Here is a 16,925-nt window from a genome sequence, read left to right as displayed (position 1 = left end):
ACTTCTCCCGGAGGGAAGAGGATCCCTAGAGGAGGTGGAGCCCCCGAGAATCGGGCCTCGGAGCTGATGCCCCATCTCCCGGGAGATGACGCATCTTCGAGCGCATCTTGCGAGGGCATCTCTCCCCGCCTTTCCTCCCGCTTTCCCAGCGCTCACCCTGCCAGAAGCAAATGCAAGCTGACAGGGCTCGGCTATTCCGCTGAAATATTTATATCTTCCCGCCTGGAAGTGCGGTAGCAGGATCCCAGACGTCTGGGGACTGTCACACACACACACGCCCGTCCCACCCAAGCCAGCCTGCAAGGTCCAGGCAGCCCTGGATATTCCAACTCAGAGGCTTCCAGCCCTCCTGGCAGACGTGTCCGCCAGCTCCCTGTCTCCACCCTGTCCCTCCCTCCTGTCTGTCCATCCCTGATGGCAGGGTTAGGTGCCTCCCTTGAAGGCAGCCGGGTCCGGGTGCAGGAGCTCCGCAGGGTGTGGGTCCGGGGCGGTGTTGGGCGCCCGGGCAATGCCAGCATCCTGCGGTAGAGTCACCCTGGGGCAGAGTCACCGTGGGCGGTGTCACGTGGGACTGCCCCCAGCCACCGCAGGGCAGCGGCAGAGACTGGGCAGGGGCAGAGCTGGTTTAGGGACAGGAGCAGGGGCTGCAGGAGGGCGAGGAGAGTGAAGGGCGGGGAAGGAGTAGGGACTGAGTAGGGGGAAAAGCAGGGGCTGGGACGGCAGGAGTCTGTTTAGGGGCAGGGTCTGCATTAGGGAGAGGGCAATGACGGGGCGGAGGCAGGAGCAGAGACGGAGCAGGGGGAAGAGCAGGAGTTACGGCAGGGGAGGAGCAGATACAGGGGCTGCGGCAGGGGCTGAGTTAGGGAGAGGGCAGTGGAGGGGCTGGGGCAGGAGCAGGGGCTAGAGGAGGAGTTGGGGCAGGGGAGGAGCAGGTTTGGAGACAGGGACTGTGTCTGGGACGGGAAGGGACGGGGCAGGGGCAGGAAGTCGGGGGGCTGGGCAGAGCCGGCGGGTGGCGGGCAGGGCTGGGCGCTCCGCTCGGCTCGGGCTGCCGCCGCCCCCGAGCCCGCCCTGCCGCTGCCCCGCCCTGCCCCAGCCGAGCCTCGGTCCGTCCGGCCGGACGCAGGTAGGACTTTGCCTTCTCTGAGCGCTGTGTTCTGGGCATGGGGGGCCCGGGACCTGGAGCGGGGAAGGAGGGTCCCCGTGCTGGCGGCAGCATCGGGGCTAGGCGGCTCCCGGTGCGCCCTCGCCCCGGGAGCGGAGGGCGTGCGCCCGCCAACCCTGTCCCCGTGTCCCCCCGTGCGCAGGAGGTGCCCCCGTGTGCTGCCACCTTCCCGGCTGGGCGGCTCTGCGAGGCTGCTGGGAGGTGTCGGTCCCTGGCTCCCAGCCTTGGGAGGCTCCCGGGCTCTGCTGAAACCATCCCAAACTGCTGTCTCCGCCTGGGGATAAGTGGGGGTCCCCAAGGGGAACGGCTTTCCGACCCCACCCTGACTTGCTAGTGCAGCGAGAAGTGTGCATAGGGATGGGTGACGGCGGGGATGCAGCGTGACTTTGGGTGGGAATATCCCGAGGGGTCCCACGATGTGTTTCTGAGCCCTGGCTGCTGGTTTTTGGGTGCCAGCACCCATGACAGCTCACAAGTGTCAGGCTGGTGGTCACTTATGAGCCCGTGCTCCAGGTGTGGTGGTCACCAAGTGGTGCAAATGCAGCCTCAGCATCAGTACTGCAGGGAGAAAAGGGGTCCCAGGTCTCAAAACTTCCCCTGCAGCTGGGTAGATATCTCCTGGGAACCAGTTTCCCCAGGCAGAACTTTTCTGTTCTTCCTCCGAAGTCAGAATCATCATAGAATCACAGAATGATTTGGGTCGGAAAGGACCTTAGAGACCATCTAATTTTAACCCCCTGCCACAGGCAGGGCTGTCACCCACTCAGTCACTGTGCTGGGTCTTCAGCATGTGCCTTGAGGGACCTCGAGGGAGCAGTAGGTGCCCTGGGCTGGGTTACTCCCCACTGGAGCCACCACCTCTCATCACATGGAGAGGGCTCAGGAGGGGTCAATTTATTCAGCTCTGGCCCCTGGGGCAGTGTTTATTGCCCACCTCCTTTTAGAAGGTCCTCCTGGGGTCTGGGTGGGGACCCATTCTGGGGAGGAGTCCGTGCAGCGGCCTGGCCAGTGCAGCATCCCCCGGCAGACGCTGCACTGCAGAGATCCCTACCCCGTGCGGATGCTGCATGGCTCCCTGGGAATCACTGCAGGGATTCCCCCAGTCCTGCAGGCAGGCAGGGCAGATCGTGCAGCTTGGGACCATGGTGCCCCTGGTGCTGGGGGTGTGGGGGAGTGCCCACTGCTGTGGCACAGATTGGATGTTCCAGGCTTCCCAGGCCTGGGCGGTTCGTGCTGCCCATCCTTGGGAGACCAGAGAGTGTCAGTGCATCGTGAGGGATGCAGTACAAGGGAGTGGGTGGTCCTGGTGGGAGGCACAGGACACTGCACCTGGGGTCTGGGGTGGGCTGGCAGGGACACAGGGATCCCCCAGGGTTGAGGGGATGGTCAGCAGCCCCCGCTGCAGACTGTAAGGAAGCAAACAGGATGAAGAACCCTGGGGAAGGTGAAGAAGCCACTCAAAATCTCTGTGACCTAATCCATGCTTTCAAGGATCATTTGCATAGCGGCCTGTGGGAGAATTCGAGAGGGAAATCCCTGTCTGAGCTGGCAGTAAAGGAATGCCAAAATAAAAGATACCAATACACTGCCAGACTGCTGGGGTGGGTTGAGTGATGCTTGGGTCCATGGGGCTGTGGCAGGAGACTCCAGCCCAGGTTAGTGGGTACCAATGTAACCCCCAGCACATTCCCCTTCTCTTTTTGATGGCCCTAGGAGAGGCTGGGCATGTTTTGGGGCCCTGTACAGCAAGGCTGCAGTGCAGCAGCCACTCCTGGTGGACCCTTCACTCCCAGCCCTGGGGAAGGAGCATCATCCTCCATCTTCTTGCCCTGTCCCAGCTCAGTGATGCTCGTGCCCACTGCCATGGCCATGGTTTGAAGCTCCCACCTTTCCACACTGCAGGAATAGGTCCATTGTCATCAGGCTGGCAGGAAAGCTAGGTGCTGGCACCTCTCTGCAGGGAGGAAAACCTCCTTTTAACACAGAAATTCCCACTTGTCCCTAAGGGGCTCTTTTCTGTCAAGGAGGGAATATGGGATTCTCCAGGAGGCTAGTTCTCCCTATTTTGGGGAAAGGTCATCAAGTCTTGGCAAACAATGAGGATCCCATCAGAGGTATGGATAGTTGGTGGATTCCTAAGTGAAACAAGGACTCGGGAGTGCAGGAGTCAAGAGCCTTCCCTCCAAAGCAGTGGAAATAAAGAGCTTTAAATTTTCTACCTTCTTTTTTGAGTTCTGTTTTTGCTTTGCTGGACCCCAAACATTGTCCTATTTGCTGGGCAGGCTGTGTTGTGGGACATGTGGAAGAGAAATTATGTATCCCCATTTGGGGAATTTGGTCTGGCAGCAACCCATCATAGGGGTCTCATGGCATGTCCCCCTTCCTGCTCTTGCCAGGGCAGTGTTGGCACTGGGTGGGTGCACACAGTGGGAAAACCCAGCACTGAGCAGAGGAGGAGAAAGGATCTGCATGGCAGGGCAGCCAGCCAGCTTCTGCCAGGAAAGGGTTAATCCTGGAGCTTCAGCTCTGGTATCCTATTGCTAGCTACTTTGGGTAAAAGCTTTTTTGGCTCTGTTTCAAGGGCATCAGGCTGGAGGATGACTCATGCATCCCTGCCACTGAGGAGCAAACCCTCTTGTCCCTACTTTCCCAGCACAAGGTGATGATTTCCTGAAAATCCAAGTGCCCCAGAGGCCTCTGATCATGCCGTATAGGACTCTGCTCAGCTGGGCTGGGAAAAGCTCATGTAGGACTTGCTTGTCCTGAGAGAATTGTGGTGGTGACATCTTTGGCATGGGTTCAAATGCTTGTGTGGGTGTCCTCAGGATGGGGACCTGCTGTGGGGGGCGTATTGTTTGGAGGATGCTTTTGCTCCATAACTGACTCTCATCCCTTTATTCTGCAGGGAAGGAGCCACGCATCCAGCTGCAGCACCACCCTTCCAGCACTGCCAGATGTGCCTCCAGGTTGTGCTGTGCCTACAGCCCACTGCGGAGGTGAGGAGGCAGGAACAGCCCCACCCCAGGCCTGGTGCTGTCCAGGGGACCCTTGGGGTGGTGGTGGCATGTTCCCCCTGGCACAGGTCACGCAGGCTGGTGGCCATCCCAGGCTGGACACTGCTCTGGGCATGGGGTCACAACCATGGGCATGGGGACATCACCACTGTGGGCACCACCATGCAGTGGTCCCCTTTTATCCAGGTGATGATCTGTGATGAGGTCCCTGCTACCCAGTGTGCTCTGAAAAGGACAAAAATGAGGCCTTTTGGCAATGGCACTGGCTGAGGGCGTCCAGGGAACATCTCCTTGTGTGCAGGCAGAAAATGGAGGGCTTGGAAAAAGTTTTGAGGTTTCAGGGTGGAGTAATTTCGTACCAGGCAGCCTAATCTGTCTCTGGAGTGACTCTGCTCGGGGTGGGAGCTGGGCCAGAGACCTCCAGAGATGCTCACTCACTCTGTGCCTCTAAACTTTCCTTAAAATATAGAAACAGTTCCCCATTTAAAGTCTTTTATTGGACTGATACCATGAAGGCAGGGCATGATAACATGAGCCCAGGGTATCTGGGAAATGAAGCCCTTCCCTGGAACATTGTGGCTACATGGGACAGGCAGGCCTGTCCATGGTGGTTTCCTCTGTGACTCAGTTTTCCTACCTGGAAAACATGTTTTTCTGGTGTTTCCTCGAGGAAATGCTTTGATTTTCTGCAAATCTCCCTGCCAAGACATGGGGTGGAGTGGGGGACTTGAAATTGCCTGTTTTGACTGCATAGTTTGAGTGGCCATGATCCCCAGGGACACACCGATGGCTCACCGTCTGTCCCAGCCCATTCCTTTGGATGTGCAGTGGCACCCAGAGAGGTGGCACTGATGCTGTGACACACTTGTGGGTGTCACACCTCATCAGGGCTTCCGCAGGCTCTGCTGGCCATTCGTGATCTGTGGTATTGCATTTTATTTAAATGGTATGCTCTGTCTCACCCCTCCAAAATGTATGGTGTATCCCGAGCCTGTGGTCCTGCCCTGAACCATCATTATCTGTAATCCCATTGGCACAAGTCTGATTCCGTGCCCACTTTGAATTTCCCTCTTAGGCTCTGGGAGGGAAATCAGACTCTCTCTTGGCCCTTCTCCTCCCCTCTTGCCCCTTCCCTCCCCTAGGCTCCTTCTTTCTCCCCCTCCCTCCCCCTTTCTCCCTCAGTAACCATGCTGTTCCCGGGGATGGGACCTCCAATAAACCCTCATTTAATGAGCCCCCTCAGGAGCCGTGTGGAGTCTCCTTGCCTGCCTGCTGCTGCCAGCCAGCACTCAGCCTAGAAGGCCCTCCGGGGACTCCCTGGGGTGCCCCCCCCAAAACAAACTACATCAATGATCCTCCATCTGAGGTGCAGGGTGCAATCCAAACCCAGATGCCACGCATCCCAGCCTGTACCTTTTCCATCCTCTCCCTGGCTGCAGCCTCCTCCTTCCAAGCATTTCTGAGAGCTCTTGTGCCTGTCCTCATCAGCTATCCCGCCTTGTCCTGAGTAGGGCTGACAATATCTGTCAAGGCATTTGTCCCTTGTGAGCACACAGGAGGAGTTTTACAGCCCTTAGGCATGGGAAGAGGAGGCACAAGAAAGAAAAAAGGAGAGGATACAAAAACGCAACCCAGAAGAATGAAGCGTGGCACGAAATTTGCTGACCTTCTCACTTTCCATGGCCTCTGGAGCAGAAGGAAAATGAGCTGGACTGGGTTGGGTGCTGGTGGATGGCCCTGGGAGCAGGACCAGGCTGTGTGTCCTTGGGCTGAAGGGGCAGAAACACCCTTCTGAAAGACATGGGGGGAGGTGATGTCCATGGTGGGATCTGCTGTGGGTCTTTGACATCAGCATGTTGTCATTCCCAGTCCTGGGAATATCTGTGTTTTGGAGAGAGCGTGTTTGGCTCTCCTGATCCCATACTGTGAACCTGGACTAACCCTCTCCAGTGGACTTACAATCTTCCTCCAACAGTGAGGAAGGACCAGGGATTCCACTGTTGGTAATCCGCCTCATCCCAGTGGCTGCTCCTCCGGTTTTCCACACCCACCAAAGACCTCTCAGTCTTGAAGGAGCCTCAGCCTGTCAAGGCTGGAGAGCATTTTGGAAGTTTTCAGAGCTCACCAGATGTGGTTTTCCACACAGAGACACCAGCTGCTGTGCCTCTCTGCACAGGGCAGGTAAGGCTTAGCTCGCTGTGACCTGAATGTCTCCTTGTCCCCAGTCTGGGTCTCCACCAGGTACCCAAACTGCTGGTGCCTCTTCTGCACTCGGGAGTCTGTGATCCCTCTGGGTATGGTGGGTGCTGCTGGGTTTGTTAGAGGAAGGAGGAAAAGGTGGAACGTTGAGCTTCCCCCCCTTGCCATCCAATTTGTCCTCTAGGAGATTAGTTCCTTCCCTGGCTTATGGGGGGATTTGTGGCTGCTCCATCTGCTCAAGCCCAGCAGGTCAGCGGGTGCCAGGGAGGAGCAGCCTGAATCCAGCTGTTCTTTGCACTCCCAGGCATCCCAGGAAAAGGGTTGAACCCTTCTTTTTGGCATTTCTGGCTATATTTGTTGGAAAGGAGCAAAAATTCCTGGAGCCAGGAAGGTGAAAGTCATGCTTGTAATGGGGTTTAGACCTGAGACTGTTTGCTGGTGGAGGTGGTCAAAACCATGTGAAGTAATGTCAGTGTTTTTAAGCTGCTTTTTAGGCTGCCTTGAGGATGCTCCAAGATCTCCCTTTTCAGCCAGGATACTTGCAGGGAGGTGTTTTCTCTGTAAATCCACTTGGCCTTTAGGAAAGCAGGTAGGCAGATGGGGAGAAGAGCATTTCACTGTGTGATTTGGGGGGGAATGGGGCTGTTTGCTGGCTCTTCAAAAAAAAAAAAGTTTTAAAAACTTTTAGACCCAGGTTTTCCTGAGGAGAAAGCTGGGAGGCAATAGGAGTGATACAGGGCTCTCCCTTTTCCTGCTCCATCACTCCTGTCATGTCACCAGTGGAAGGTGGTGGGTTGGGAAGAGGCTGGAGGTGAGTTAGGAAAGAGCTTGTGACAAGTGGGGTTAGGGAAGGCTGGATTTATAGGGACTGACAGAACTAGGTTTGTGGAAGCATGGGGGGGCTGCTGGGCGACGTCAGGGGCTGAGGCATTGCTGAGTGCCATCCTACTCCTGGGATGTGGAGACCACAGGACACAAGGAGCTTTTGCCTGTGCCCAGATCCCAGCCTAGAGCAGGTCTGGTGTGCTGCTAGACCCAGGAATGTGCTCCCTGCCATGCTGCTGCCTTTTCCTGGACAATGGGGCCGCAAGGGCCCCTGCCAGACCTCCCCCCCAGCTCCCACAAAGCACTAGTTTCTCTTTTAAGGTGGCAGAAAAACACAAGCAGGGGAGAATTGGGCAGCATGGATGAGCTGCTGAAATGTCAACCCCGTGGCCATCCAGCTCACCCAACCCTGCGGAGCCGGGGGTGACCGCTGTTCTCCTTCCCCTGATGTGTGGTCAGGAACACCGATGGAGGCTGCCAGGTGTCAGCTCGGAAATCTTTTAACTTTTCCTCATCTCCACAAATGGACAGTGTCTCCGCTCATTAGGTACCCACCCAGGGGGCTGATGTCAGCTCTGCTCATGGCTTTTCTCAGCTCATCTCTGCCCAGGCTCCTGATGGCTCTGGAGCGCTCAGGTTCCATCACGTCAGGGGGCTCTGCCCGTGGGGCTGCCCCTCTGCCAGCTGAGTGGCACCTCCCCTCTGACCCCCGCCCCAGGCTCGCTGCCTCCCCCTCCTCATGGGTAGGGTTTGCAGGGATTTTTAGTTAAAAGGCTGGAAAATCTCAGGCACCGGTGACACAGTGTGTGTGTGTGTGTGTGTGTGTGTGTGTGTGTGTGTGTGCATGTGTGTGTGTGCGTGTGTGTGTGCGCGCGCGAAGCTGGAATCGGTTTTCCTCGCCCAGGCAGCGCATGGGAGGAGAAGGCAGCTCTGAAGGCTGCCCTTTGAGGCTGATGCATCCCGACAGCTTGTTCACTGGGACATCAAAATCATTGCCTCTGTCTGTGTGGAACACCCGGGCAGGCGAATGATGGGAACACAGGTCAGGGGAGGATCCCTCTCTCCCTGCGCAGGGAGCGATGGTGCCCAGAACCCCAGAGCGAAGCAGAGCCTGGCAGTGTGGGAGCTGCTGCATCCTCAGGGGAGGGAAATGGAGTTCCCTCCAGCACACAGGGGGTTGGCAGCCTGGGGGTCAGTGCAGGTGGAGCCATCTCACTGGTATTCCTGTCTTTGGAGTGTACTATGGATCAGGGTCTGGTGGTGTTGTGGGAGAACATCCCCACCCCATCCTCATTCCCATCTCATTCCATCCCATCCTATCCTGCCTCATTCCATCCAACCCATCCTGTCATATCCTGTCTCATCTCCATCCCATCCATCCCATCCCATCCATTCCATCCCAGCCATTTCCATCCCCATCCCATCCCTCCTTCACCACTTCACAGCATGTCTTCCAAAAGACCTTGAATTTTCCCTGGAGAGTCACAGCAAGGCTATAGGACCTCTCCAAGCTCTGCACACTCTCTGCAAAGCTTGGACCTCACACGTGTGCCTCATGGTCCCAAACATCCCAAGGAAGGTTCCTGATGGTCACAAAAAGCCGTGGACTCACCAGTGAGGGGAAGCTGAAGTCCTGAGTTTGCAGGAGAGGCAGGATGGGTGTTGCAACAGGCTTTGGTATTTTTGGGAAAGGGGAGTGGTGTGGAGTAGGGGATGTGGTATTATTTGTGGTAGGATTGCGCTGGCCTGGGCAAAAGCAGGGAGTTTTCACAGCCCTGTGGGACCAGGCACAGGAGCTGCCCCCTCATGGAAGTACCACCAGCTCACCTTGGAAGCTGGGCATGAGCAGAGAGCCACCCTCAGCTCCTTCCCCTTGGCATTCTGCTGATGGCCCCAGGTTTGTCCATGTACTTGTGTTTCCTCCATTCCCATCCCAGGCTAAATTTTGGGGCCCCTGGAATGGGGTGGCCGAGGGCTCCAGTGCAGGTGGGGCCATCAAGCTTCAGGTGCTGCCCAGCCCCTGGGTCCCTGTGGGCTCACTGGGATGAGTTAAGGGCAGTGAAATGCTGTAGTCTCCACAGGCTGATTTTTGGGATTCGTCACATCGGTGCATTGGAATTCCTTGCATCCTCAGGTGCTTTTATGTGGGAGCAGTAGGTGGGATTTTGCTGAGATTTAAGCACTCTGCTGTTCAGAAATGACTCCTTCAGCATTCTGAGTGATCCTTTTGAACGTTGCTGACCTAATTTCCTGACAGAACGTAGTCCATGAGAGCTAGCAGGCGAGCTGGCCATGCAGGGATGGAGCCATGCTCTCCACTGCCATGGGTCAGGAGGTGGAAAGTTTTTGGTGGGAGCAGCCTATTGGTGCTTCTCCTGGCAATGCATGCTTCACTGGGGAGAGCAACCAGGAAAAAAAATTCAAACTGGTTCCTTTGCTTTTACTGTCAGGGCAGCTACAAGGTGCAGGGCCTTTAGCCATGCTGAAGAGAGGATTTGGGAGATGATGGCAAGGGTGATAGTCCCCCAGCTGCCCAAATGTTGCTTATCCATCTCATGATACCTTTTAAGATCATTCCTGAGTGCCTTGGACTGGTCAGTGGTGAGGAAAAACCCACTGTGGTGCTGTGTGGCAGGTGCTGGATGGCTGTGCCCAGCAGAATCTCCTGCTTGAGGTTCACTCTTACCTGTGCTGGAACTGAGGTTATTCCAGCACAGCACCAAACCTCCTGTGTGCCTGGAGGTGACCTGCACAGGGTAATGGCTGGGATCTCACCTGCAGCTTGGTGTGTGGAAGGAGTGGGACATAAGAAGGAGCAGAGCTATTGAAAGATGGACTCATTAATGATTAAGAAAACTGCTAAAAAATTCCTTAATGCTGTGTTCGCTGGATGCTAAGCCTTGCCTTGAGATAAACTCAAACCTAGGACCTGGAAGTGAGTGCAAGTCTCTTCCCCCATGAATTTGTGGGATGTGGGTTGATGATTTGTGCCCATACTGGCTCTGGGAAGAAGGATTGAGGTTTTCTTGCAACCCGTTGTCCTACCAGCATCCCTAAATCCTTGCCTGAGCTCCCTTTTCATGGGTATGTTGATGAGACTAGTACTGTGATGAGGATTTTCCCTTGTTGTTATCAATCCCGGAATCAGTGACCAGCAATTGGTACTGATTTGAATAAAACAATTATCAGGGACTCCTCTCATTTGGCCCTGGGCTTCCCGGTTCCCTGTGTTGCCCTTGGCCACAGCAGCAGGGCTGGGAGGATGCTCTGTGGATTCCACGTTGGGGGGCTGCCTGGGCTCCTCAGGGTGCTGAGATGTGCTGTCTTCCAGATCCTTCCCTGCCTCCTGCACTGCTGACCACCAGCTCCACGGGATCCCGACCTGGCCCTGTGGGTGAGTCACAGTTTGAGATTTCCATCCTTTGCAGGCTTTTAGCTTTGGCCAGAGCCCATGGGACTGGATGTTGCGATTGCAGCAGTTACTGGGATTAAGAATTTATCTGGCTGGTGTAGGCTCAGTGGAGAGCAGGGAAATCCCTCAGAGTCCATCCTGGCACCTGTGCTACTTGCAGGTGACATTGGCTGGGGATGTAGCTGCTACCTTGGAGGACATGGAGAGAATTATTGAGCAAAAAAACCATAGATTCTGAGGACAGCTGGTTGCTGAGAGAGGCTGTGTATGCTCCATCCTTGGAGGTTTTCAGCCCCAAAGGGATAAAGCCCTAGGCAACCCACTCTGACCTTACTGCTGATGCTGCTGTGAGCATCAGCAGGGCTGAAGACTGACCTCAGGAGGTCCCATGGGAGCACTGACAGGCTGACAGGCTCCTTCCCATGGCAGGGAAGTGCCCAGGTCACTGGGGATGAGCACGGAGCTTGCTGAGCCACCGGGAAGAGAAAGGTTTTCCCTGTTGACACATAAGGTGCCCCAGCACACTAAGAGCAGCACCAAGTTCAAGCAAGGGGTCTGCAGCCCACTCACCCTGCTGCCCAGGGAATATTCTGGGCAGTGGAGAGGTTTTCCAGCCCTCTGGCACTCGGTTTATTAGCGGCTGAGGCTGCTCCATTGATTGTATTGACAGCTAGTGCATGCCCCAGTTGACTTATTGGGAGCAGCAGCAAAAATCCAGCTGGCATCTGGAACCCATGGCTCTGGAACGTGCTGGATAATTTCCACCACTGCTGGATTTCTGCAGGAAGCAAGCCCCTGGCTCCACAGCTGGGCATGACCACAGGCAGGTGGCCACAGAGGAGGACTGCTGGTCTGTGATCACCACGGAGTCTTTCTGGTATTCCAGGGGCCTCCTCCTCCACAGGATGATTTCCTGTGGTTGGTGGATGCTGAGGATCTGCCCAAACCTGTTTGCAGTGTAGGAAAAAAAATAATTCTGCTTGTCTATCCAAACACAACCTGGAGGTGATGCTCTTGATCATTCTCCCCTGACCCCCAACCCAGTCTGTGTTTTACTTCTCTCTGAAGTTCACATTAAGCAGCTTTGGTCTTTCCTCTGTGACGTGCCTTAACCGCTGCTGTGTCCTGGTCTGCAGGCTCCTGCCGTGGACTGCTGAGTTCTCCCCCACGCTCAGCATGCCCTTTTCTGGTGCAGCCAGACCTTCCCAGGAATCACTCTGGAGCTCAAGGCCATCCTGTAGGGTAAGGTAAGGTCCTTTCCAAGTCATACAATCCCAGAATGGCTCAGATTGGAAGGGGCCTTAAAGATCATCTTGTTCCACGGGGACACTTTCCACAGGCCCCATCCAACCTGGCCCAGAACACTTCCAGGGATGGGGCAGCAACAGCTTCTGGGCAAATCTTGGGAGGAGGGATCTTTGCAGGTCTCTCAGGCTCTAGAACACCTGCAGGTGGGGGCAGGGCCTCTCTCCTGCATCTGTGCAGGTCTCTCAACTTGCCATCTCTGCCCTCGCCACCTGCTTTCCACCACGCTGGCCATTCCATTAAAACCAGAGAAAGAGCTAAGCTGGGAAGTGCAGAGACGGGGTGATTTTCATCAGCCACTCTGCTTTTGTGACTAAAATAGATCAGGAGTGGCCTTAGGGCATCGTGTTGTCCCAGGCATTGACTGGCACGAATGGATGGTAGGGCAACATTTCCATTAGTGGAGGGGAGGATGCATGTCTCTGAGGGGGAAGACAGCTCCATAAAGCAGAAATGTAGTGACAGACAAACCCATTTCTATTTTCTCCCATTCCTTTTATGAGTGTCACTCATCCCTGTTTTCTGCACAAAAAACATTGGGAGAGACTGGCCAGAGCAAACAGCCTGCACCTGCAGCACAAGGCTGTGTTTGGGTCGGGGTATGGAGGTTTCCCCACAGAGCTGCAGGTGCAGCAAGGATAGAACTTGCAAAAAAAAAAACTGTGAGGAGGTTTATCCGCTGCCTCTGGTGATGTGGTGGGTACTGGTGGTGTCTGGTCTGAGGTTTCTGCCACCACCCGTCCAGTAAGTGTGTTTTATTCTCTGGCTTTAGTGAATACACTTTCCTGCAATATAAGGAAAAATTTTGGTGAGCATCACATCTCATAGCTCCCATCTCCCTCTGGTAAGGCCTCTGACATAATTTTTCTGCCTTCTCATGTTCCTTGTCCACCATCCCATTCCTTCTCTCAGGTGTATGACCCAGCCCCTCTCCCACATCCATGGGAGGGATAGGAGCCTGGTGCCTATCTCTGTCCAAGCCCTCCCCAAGGCTGTGTCTTGGACCTCTTGCCCCATGGGGTTCCATCATCAGAACTCAAGGCTGATCCTGTGTGTGTGTGGTACCATGACGCTTTTATAGCAAAACTACAGCTGGGAGGGACACCTGGAAGAGCACAAGGTGGGATTGTGGGCATCGTCCTGTGCAGGGCCAGGAGTTGGACTCGGTGATTCTTGTGGATCCCTTCAAACTCAGGATATTCTGGGACTTCACACAAAAAACTGCTGCTCCATCTCACATCCAGGTGATGGGATGAGTGGTCACTGCTGATGCTGGAAGATGGAGACTCTACGGGGTTAGCAATGTGCTCAGGTGGGAATGCTGATTCTGGAGATGCTGTGGGGTGGTAATTGCCCATTCCAGCAAGGCAAACAGCTGTGACATGAGGCTGCAGGGACGTGCCCGCCGGTGCCAAACCATTTGCCAGTTTGACCCTTCTGCTCAATCTGAACTTGAAGGTGAATCACCCATCGATCCAAACTGGGCTGATGAGTGCCATGCCCTGCGGAGAGCTCGGCCCCCAGCACCACCTCCCTCTCTCCCCCGTTTTGTTCCTGCCTCCCCTTCACGCCTTTCCAAAGCCATCAGTCAGAGCATAGCACCCCGGGCTGCTGACCTTGCTGGGGGCCAGGGGGACAACATATAGGTCCCTGTAGAGAGCTGTCCCACTGTCTGATGGGCTTCTCCCAGCTGCCACTGCCACCTCTGCACTGCTGGTAAGCCTGGCATCCACCTGCCATCAGCTCGAGGGTGTGGGGAGGCATGGGACAAGGCAAAGGGGTTGGTGCCCATCATGCCAGGAGCCACATTTTTCATAGGCAGTGACGTTATTTGCCAAGCCATGCACTGGTTCTCCTGAATTAAGGACTCTGATGGCTTCATGTGGGCAAAACACAACTTGAAGCATCTCTTAATCTTTAGCTAAAATGTCATGTGAACTGGCAAAATGTATATTTTTTTACTTATTGGGAAGCAAAACCTGATTTGAGGTTGGAAACTTAGAACTTGTCTTAGCTAATATGTAAAAAGGTCAGGTTTTGGGTGGGGGAAAGAAGATGATGCGCCTTTGCTTCGCGTCTTCTGTGCTTTAGCCACAGATTTTTTTCCCGCAGCTGAAAATAACAAACCATTTTAATCTAAGTATTGCTTGTTCTGATCTTTTAATCCAGCTTGCTTTCTATCGGCACAGTGGCCTGAAATTATTTATCTGCCTGCCTCTCTATTATATAATTATTGGGAAGATTACTGGGGAGCCAGCTTTAGCTTTGCTGGGGAGGAAGGAGGGGGCTGAAAGGTGGGGTGGGAGTTCATGGAATCACAGAATCATGGAATGCTTTGGCTTGAAAGGGACCTTAAAGATCATCTCGTTCCAAACCCCTATCTTGGGCAGGAATGCCTTCCACTATCCCAGGGTGCTCAGGTTTCTTTTCTGTGGCCATCAGAAAACGTGGGAGGGGCAAGCGACAAGCTGGGTGCTTTGGGCTGTGGCCATAGCTTGCATTTGAAAGTTTTAGTGTGGGAAGTTTCTCCCTCAGTGTGTCTTTATTGGAATTGAGTGCCCCATGATCTGGCTGGAGCATGACCCTCTGAGCCAGAGAGGATTTGGGTGAAACCCTGCAGTTTTCTACACTGTTTGGGGCCTTTTATGCTGTACTTGTGGTTTCGGGAACAGCATGGTGAGACAGTCTGGCCTCAGGAAGAATCTGGAATTAGGGGCTGTGCTTCTGATGCATCCCATTGCTGTGCAGAGCCATGGAAGGGGAACATCTGCAAGGAAGAACCAGCATTTGGGACATGGTGGTGATGCCAAGAAGGGCTGGAGGTGGCCATGGCTGCTTCACCAAGCTCAGCTGGTCCTCTCAGGAGCCTTAGGTGACATCCCTGGATAAGAAGGTCTTGAGCCCTTGGGTGATGGTGTGGCTGGGGACAGCTGCTCTGCAGAAGGGCTCTACCAAGGGCAGATGCCCAAGGTAGATTTGGCCATAGCTTTCAGGTGAACAGGTGTATCCCTGGCATGGAAAGATGACACAGCCAAGGGTTGGCACAGCCCAGTGGAGACTCAGGTGGCCAGAAAAATGCTGCTTCCGACTGGTCCAGCTGGCTTGAGCTCTGATGGACAAAACATGAGGATATCTGAGGGCTACAAAAATTCCTTTTCCCTGCCCCAAACTGAATATCTGGACACTGAAGGGCTGGTACCTGCCCTGGATAATGAGGGAAGGACAGGAGATGCTTGGCCTGTGGACCATGGCCAGCTGGGATGTGGTGGCAGAGAGCTGAGACAAGGGGACCCCCCAGCACCAGTCAAAATCAGATTCTGGGAGCAGTGGCTTGGCTTTCCTTGCTTCACAGGGTCTTGGGGATCTTTTTGGGATGCTCATAATTGTGCTGCATTTTGGGCTGGATGAGTGTATGTAGGGGGACACTAAAACACCCTTTGGGCCTGATGTGGCCAAGGGCTGGTGGGAGCAGGCAGTGCCCACCTGGAGTGTGCCACGCTCCCTCCACTGCTCTTGGTCCAGCTTCCCAGAAAGCTGTTCCAGCAGCCTCCAAAGAAGGAGATTGTCATCTCTTGGAGCAGTTGTTCGGTGCATCAGCTGGGAAGACAGCAGAGGATGGGAACAGCTGAGGAGGGGTCAGGAGCAACATTGGGGCACAAGATCATCTGGTTTGGGTGATGGAGCAGTTGTAACACCTCCGCTTCCTGCAGGGACCAGCTGAACTCTGGGATGTGCAGGCAGGGCTTCAGCCTGGTGCTTCCCACCATGCTGCTGCCTCTGAGATGGAGGGTTTAGCACAGCCTTCCTATCCCTCCCGGAGGCTCTGGCCCTGCACTGGGTGGGCAGGCACCCTGCAAAACATGCCCAAATTTCCCCCTGCACACAGGCAGAGCACCGGAGCTCATCTCAGGCTGAGATCCTTTCTCCTTCATGTTGGAAGTGTTGGCTGGTTCACCCTCATCGCCTGGAGCCATCCAGATTTGCTCAGTGGCCTTTAAAAAAATAAAAAAAAATCAAAGTCCATGAAATGACAAGAGCATCAGCAGTGGGTGCATCCCCCTTTCCAGCAAACCCAGGGATTTGGGAGAAAATAGGTCACGTGCCCTTCATCCCGTGCCACGTGGTGGTTCTCCCAGGGCCAATGAGGTTGGGAGCCCTTCCGCGCTGAACAGCGGAATAAGAAAAAAAAATCACTGGGATTTTTTTTCTCCCCTGTAGCATTTTTCATCCTTTCCAAACGTGAAAAGACTGGCCATCTGTCTGGATCCCCCTCCCTCCAACGCGGCACGAAAGCGGTTCTTTGAGAAAGGTAAGGAGATTTAAAAGATTGTCTTAGTGGAAGTCCACCCGCTGTGGGCAAATTGTTCCACCAGTGTAAGTCAGGGAAGAGTCCTGAAATGAGCCAGGTCCCAGGCTCCAGTGTGGGTTGGAAGAGCTTTGAATGCTTAGGAGCAGTTTTAAGGGAATCTCTCGTGGAAGAAATTTACGTCTGTGGCGGTGTGAGGTGGGATTATGGGAGGCATCGGCACACGAGCAATGGGATTCCCTTAAGTTAGCGGCTGCTCCCCAAGTCTCTCCTGGGAGAAACTCCCAAAATATTTTTAGGAAATTATTTTGCCAAATATTTTTTTGTTTTGTTTTTGCAAAAAAAAAAAAAATTGCCAGATATTTTTTGCGAGTTAAATTAGACAAATCTTGCTGCGACTTGGTTTTGCAAAATCATCATTCTTGAAGTGCGTTCTTTAGTTAAATTATTTGTTAAATAGTTAAAGTAGTTACTTTAGTTAAATTCCATTTTACCCATACCCAGCAGCCAGTGCTGCCCTGGGTAGGGAGGCATCCATCTCTTGCTTAACCAGAATATCCAGCTGTTCCTAAATTCCATGATTTGCAGCTCAGGCTTTGGACAGCGTCATTTGTGTTTGCACTTGGGCGGGAATGGCACAAATGGAATTACCTTCATGAATGGACACTAAAATAAGAGGAATGTTAATCATGTCTTAGT

The 16,925-nt window shown here is 54.3% G+C and overlaps 1 protein-coding gene across 27 annotated transcripts in view; it reads left to right on the top strand.

Annotated features, from left to right (window-relative positions):
- Positions 1 to 1,139: 1,139 nt before the first annotated feature.
- PCBP3 (poly(rC) binding protein 3) overlaps positions 1,140 to 16,925 on the top strand; it is a 54,237-nt gene continuing 38,451 nt past the window's right edge. For 6 of the 27 annotated variants that reach the window (XM_064433360.1, XM_064433359.1, XM_064433354.1 and 3 more), the window contains exons 1-2: positions 1,142 to 4,161; positions 16,139 to 16,229. The gene's annotated coding sequence lies outside the window, so the exon portion shown is untranslated. Of the gene's footprint in view, positions 4,162 to 16,138; positions 16,230 to 16,925 lie in introns of all 27 variants that reach the window. The other 21 variants (XM_064433379.1, XM_064433377.1, XM_064433378.1 and 18 more) reach the window with 10 other exon arrangements.

The sequence above is a fragment of the Passer domesticus genome, chromosome 10 (genome assembly GCF_036417665.1).
Source record: "Passer domesticus isolate bPasDom1 chromosome 10, bPasDom1.hap1, whole genome shotgun sequence".
NCBI lineage: Eukaryota > Metazoa > Chordata > Aves > Passeriformes > Passeridae > Passer > Passer domesticus.
Note: the sequence above shows the minus strand (reverse complement) of the source record. Positions and strands in the feature narration are given on the sequence as shown.